The sequence below is a fragment of the Rattus norvegicus genome, chromosome 16, assembly GCF_036323735.1.
Source record: "Rattus norvegicus strain BN/NHsdMcwi chromosome 16, GRCr8, whole genome shotgun sequence".
NCBI classification, from domain to species: Eukaryota; Metazoa; Chordata; class Mammalia; order Rodentia; family Muridae; genus Rattus; species Rattus norvegicus.
In genome coordinates this window covers 38189766-38194860 of record NC_086034.1, presented here as the reverse complement: position 1 = coordinate 38194860, position 5095 = coordinate 38189766, and the positions used below count along the sequence as shown (strand labels likewise).

At 38.8% G+C, this 5095-nt stretch overlaps 1 non-coding gene across 1 annotated transcript; it reads left to right on the top strand.

Moving 5' to 3' along the window:
* Positions 1-4172: 4172 nt before the first annotated feature.
* LOC120097649 (U6 spliceosomal RNA) lies at positions 4173-4279 on the top strand. Its single transcript, XR_005495196.1, has one exon. It is a non-coding gene; the product is annotated as a U6 spliceosomal RNA (small nuclear RNA).
* The last annotated feature ends 816 nt before the right edge of the window (positions 4280-5095 follow it).

Below are 5095 nucleotides of genomic sequence, written 5' to 3'. Positions count from 1 at the left end.
ATTGCATCATATATTGAACAAGAAGTACATATTTATAATAAGTGAATCATTTTGTGTTAGTTAGACCCTTAGTTTTTTTCATTTCTAATTTATTTCTTGGAGTCTTACTTTATAGCTCAGGCTGGCCTCAAACTCATGATCCTTTTGCTTCAGTCTCCTAAGTGCTGAGCTTACTGCAGTGTACCACCATATGTGGCTTGAGTTCCATGTTATAACATCAAACTCCTACGTACATTTTAATTATGTAGCAACAGAAATACCCCTTGGGTTTGATTTAAGAAAACAGCAAGTAATACTGATGTGTATAAGTGCAAAGCCATTTCTGGCATGACCAGACCCCAAAGTACCAATAGTGCTATGAAGCCAGAGGTTTCATTTTCTCCTTCGCGATCTGATTTCTTTTCAAACAGTTTTGTGCCCACAAGCAAGTAAAATTATCCCTTTCATAGTTATAGATAGCAAAAACCAAACGTTCCTTCTTGCTAGCTGAAGTGAAATTTCCAAATGGTAATCCTCATTAGCCCTGTTGGGTCACGTGCCAGTGTCTGAACCATCACACCAGCTTGAAAGGGCAAATGATTTATCGTCTGGACCTGTGTATAAAGCATCCCTCCCCAGACTAAAACTCGGGATAAGCTGCTGCCCCAACAGAAAATCGGGTTGGCTATTACTATCAAAAGAAGGGAAGAAAATGGCTGACCTAAAGAGAAACAATCCGCAGAACTCCCAGATGCAAGTTCTCTTAAAATGATTTTTAGCTCATTAGAGAAATCTCCTCAGTGTAAATAGAACATGTGGTTCTGAGTCAGGTAGAGTTCAGTTGACGGCAAGAAAGTCTGCTTGAGCTAGTTTAAGCACAAAAGGATTTATTACAGGGTTTTAAGACACATACTTCTCAAGACAAACAAAGAGCCGGGGTTTCTTTTAAGGTCATAGGAAATATGCTAAGAGTAGGTTAATCTTTTTAGTGTAAAGGGGCTGGTTTTGTATAAATATTCCACACTGCGTTTGGAATCCTGCATTTCCTCTTTCTCCCTTTCCGAACATGACTAACTTGTCTAGGTTTGCCTGGGACTTTCCCATTTTTAACACTGAAAATCCCCATCCCGGGAGCACCTCAGAAAGAACGCTCATCTTCTTGACTGTGCCCCTTCTCCTAGTGCTTCCAGACGCAATTGGCCTAAACCAAAATCTGAAGCCAGCAAAAGCCATAGGCTAGGATGGGAACCTGACAGAACAGAAAGATCCGCAGAGACTCTTGCTCTACAGTGAAGTCTGAAATGAAGAGAGGGCAGGTCCTAATTGACTAGGATTCTCCATGGAGCACATCAGAGGTTGGCATGGGAAACTTGAGAATCCCCAAGTGTGCTAAGGACTGGGAACCCAGTAAAACAGGAGCCGTGAATCGCAGGATTTCATGGGTTAGAAGGCACAGCTAGCTTCCACAGCTCAATTCTAATTCCAGACTGTCAGGAATACTCAGGCTTACACTACTCTCTGTTTCAGAATTAAGCGTGGAAGCATTACTTACGTTTGTACAATGAGAATAATTTTGATGATGGCTGCTGAACTTTTCCACCTCTCAGATACAACCAAAGTTCTTATTGAGTTGGACCTCTCTCCTCTCCAGCTCCCTCCTTTTGGGTATCCATTCAGAAAAATTTTCTCTCCCTATCCTTGACATTTTCCCTTACCTTGCAAGCTCTAAAAAGAAGATACTGCTGTTCAGTCTTCACTACTTACATACAATTTTACTAAAGTAAAATCCTTCTCTCCTGGGAAGAGGTGGATTCAACAAAGTTCTACTCTTTGTTCTCTCCACCCTATGAGTGTCCCACTCATCAACACTTAACAGCTGCACTCTATTGCAACTTCTATATATAACTCACAAGTCTCATCTACATATCTTTCAAATTATTTTAGGCTTCTGATCTTGCCAAACCCTAGACTCTACATGGATTCTATATTTAGGCTCACCGAAATTGTACAGGAATTTTAATCCAGCAACATGACTGCTCTGGCAAAGGAAAACATCCAAAGACCTTCTAGGCCTATGTGATCCAGTTAGAATGCAGAACACATCCTGGATTACAGTACAATTTGGCTAGAATACAGACATATACTTAAGGTAAAATTCATTTGTAGAAGAAAGTAGCCATGTTTGAAAGTGATATCTAATTGAAAGGCAGACAAAATGATGAATCAGAGGAAACAATTGACAGAATAAATCACAGGCAGAATACACCCAACTCTCAGGAGACCAGCACAGGAAACAGAAGCTATTTCAGAGCAGTGCAGAGAGGGAGTTGAGTCAGTTAGGAGTCAGGTAGTGAGTGCTGTGTGGAGCTGAGTTTGTTAGTCCATGCAGTTCAGTGCTGGTCAGCACTGACAGTTGAAGGCAGAGAATAAGAAGGAATCAGAAGATTAGAACAAACTCCCAGAGTTAGTTTGAGGCTAAGCAGAACAATTCAGTGATAAGCCAAGAGAAGCCAGCTTGAATCAGTCAACTTAGAAAAGAGTTTGAGCCAGAGCAGCTGAATTGAACCAGCCAGCCAGAGCTCAGAAAGAACACGAAAAGGCGAGCTTATTTGATAGTAAACCTCTGAGAGCACAATTACATCAGGCAAATAAAAATTTTATCCTAAACTATTTCTGTTCATTTTTCTATTTTCTCAAAAGCCTTTTACAGAGCTATGTGAAGATAGATACTATTATTTTCTTATTTTATGCACTGTGTGGAAGTGTAACCAAGCACATATTTTGAGGCAGTAGAAGAACTAACCCTAGACATTAAGATACTTCTCTCACTACTCTCGTCTGAGTAAGTCTGGATATTCCAGTACCCAAATAATTCTTTTTTAAAATACTCAATCTATTATTTCTAAATAATAATGATAAGTTACTTTTCTCAAATATCTGTATATAAACAGTATTTTAAATTATCGATAAAAACAATTTAATTTCGTATGTTTTAAAGTCTGGCTATATTGTCTCACAGTATCAACACTGTTTATCCACTAAGCGTATATTAAAATTGGGCCATACAGGAAAAGAAAAGGAAGGGTAAAGATACCAGAAAAGTTGACAAAAATTAAGAAGCAACTGGCTCATACACACCAAGAAATACTCCCATTAACTACTCAGTCTCAAGCAACCTTGTTTTCCTAGTCATCCTTGGATATACCAGAAATTGATGTTCAATATATCTTCCTTCCTTTTGTATTTTTAATTGTAGTGCTAGGCATTAAACCCAGGACATTGCTCATGCTAGACAATTGTTGGTCTTTATCTCCAGCCCTCATTCTTTCTTCTTTTGATTTTCCCTCTTAATACATATGGTTCTGCACAGGACATATTTATGTTAAAGAATAACACTAGGTTCATCCTCTGAGTTTGAAGTGGCAAATAAGTTTACTGCATAATGTCAAATCCTAGTGCAGTTTATTCATGATGATTAATCATGTTAATCATGTTGTAAAACCACAAATTTCTTTTCTTTTCTGTGTTTGTGCAAATATGTGTGCGTGCAAGTGTGTGGATAAGTGTGCGTGTGTATGAGTGTGTGTGTTTGAATGTGTGTATGCAAATGTATGTATACAAATGTGTGTATAATTGTGTGTGTGCAAATATGTGAGTAATATGCATATGTGGTGTGTGCAAGTCTGTGTGTCCTTTTGTGTGTGTGTATGTGTGTGTTGTGTGTTTGTGGGGGGATGTGTTACACATGTGCAAGTCTGTGTGTAAATATTTAAATATGGAGGCCTGAGGTTGAGGTTGGAAATATGGAAGATTGCTCTTCTATTGTATTCAATTAGGCAAAATCTCTCAATCAAACTCAGAACTCAACGATATGGCTAGTCTTGCTACCTAGCTCACTTTGGGGGATTCTCTTTCTCTGTCTTCGAGGCACAAATACATGCAGATCACCATGTCCAACTGGCCCTTACATGGTTTTCTGGGGAAGTGAACTCCTATCCTCATGCTTGGACAGCAATGCCCTTAATCACTGAGCATCTCCCCAGCCCACAGCATCACCAGTTTCTAAACACTAGTGTCTTGTTACTGTCCTCTAAGTTCATATGCATTTTCTACAATGTGAGCTTAACAGAAAAATCTTAAACCATCTGAAGGAATATTTGTATATTGTATGTTATTTTAAAAATATTTCTTCCATGCTCGCTTCAGTAGCACATATACTAAAAATGGAACGGTACAGAGAAGATTAGCATGGCCCTTGCGCAAGGATGACACGCAAATTTGTGAAGCGTTAAAAAAATATTTCTTCCTTTTCCCCATGGGGATTTTATGAGTGTGTGTGTGTGTGTCTGTGTCTGTGTGTGTGTGTGTGTGTGAGTGTGTTGTACTTAAAAATAGGCATTGTGTATGGTAAATAAGTAGTACTTTGTTTACTTTTTAAAAATAAATCCCTTTGTGTTTATGAAGAGCATCTACAGAAGAGCTCTTCCCTGAAAGACATGACTGTAGGGTTAATTACATGATAGTTATCACTATTCCAAAGGGACCATTCTGTCTGGACTCAGTTCCTGCACCTGCTGCAGGTGATTGCTGCCTCCTTTGATGGAAGTTAACAACACGCTTCAAATCACTTCTCTGGCTTTTAGAACACACAGCTTTCTTGTCTCACTTTGATTGTAGCCTGCAGCAATTATGAGTTAATGGAAATTTATCTCTGGATCCTGACCTTTTCTTTCCCACTCTTTTAGAACCCTTTACTTCTTTGTGTGACCACTTTCATACACAGGTCCATGCAAAAATTTAAAGAAACTAGCTGATACTCTCAACCAAATCTGAAAATGGAGACTAACACATCAAATCTGACGCACAGATATGATTTGTTTAATCTGTACAAGATTATTTTTAAAAATAAGTGTGTTGCCAACATCTCAAAGAAATTCATGAAAAAAATTGTCATTGATAATTTATACTTCTGAAAGCATCTTAGAGATGGAGTGTTTTCGTTTTTCATTGTTGTGATAAAATACTTGCAACTAAAACAGCTAGAGGGATCCCGGACCGCAGCAGCTCTCTGCTCCCAAACCCCGTGGGAGAGAGACCTCACCACCTGATCAAGTGG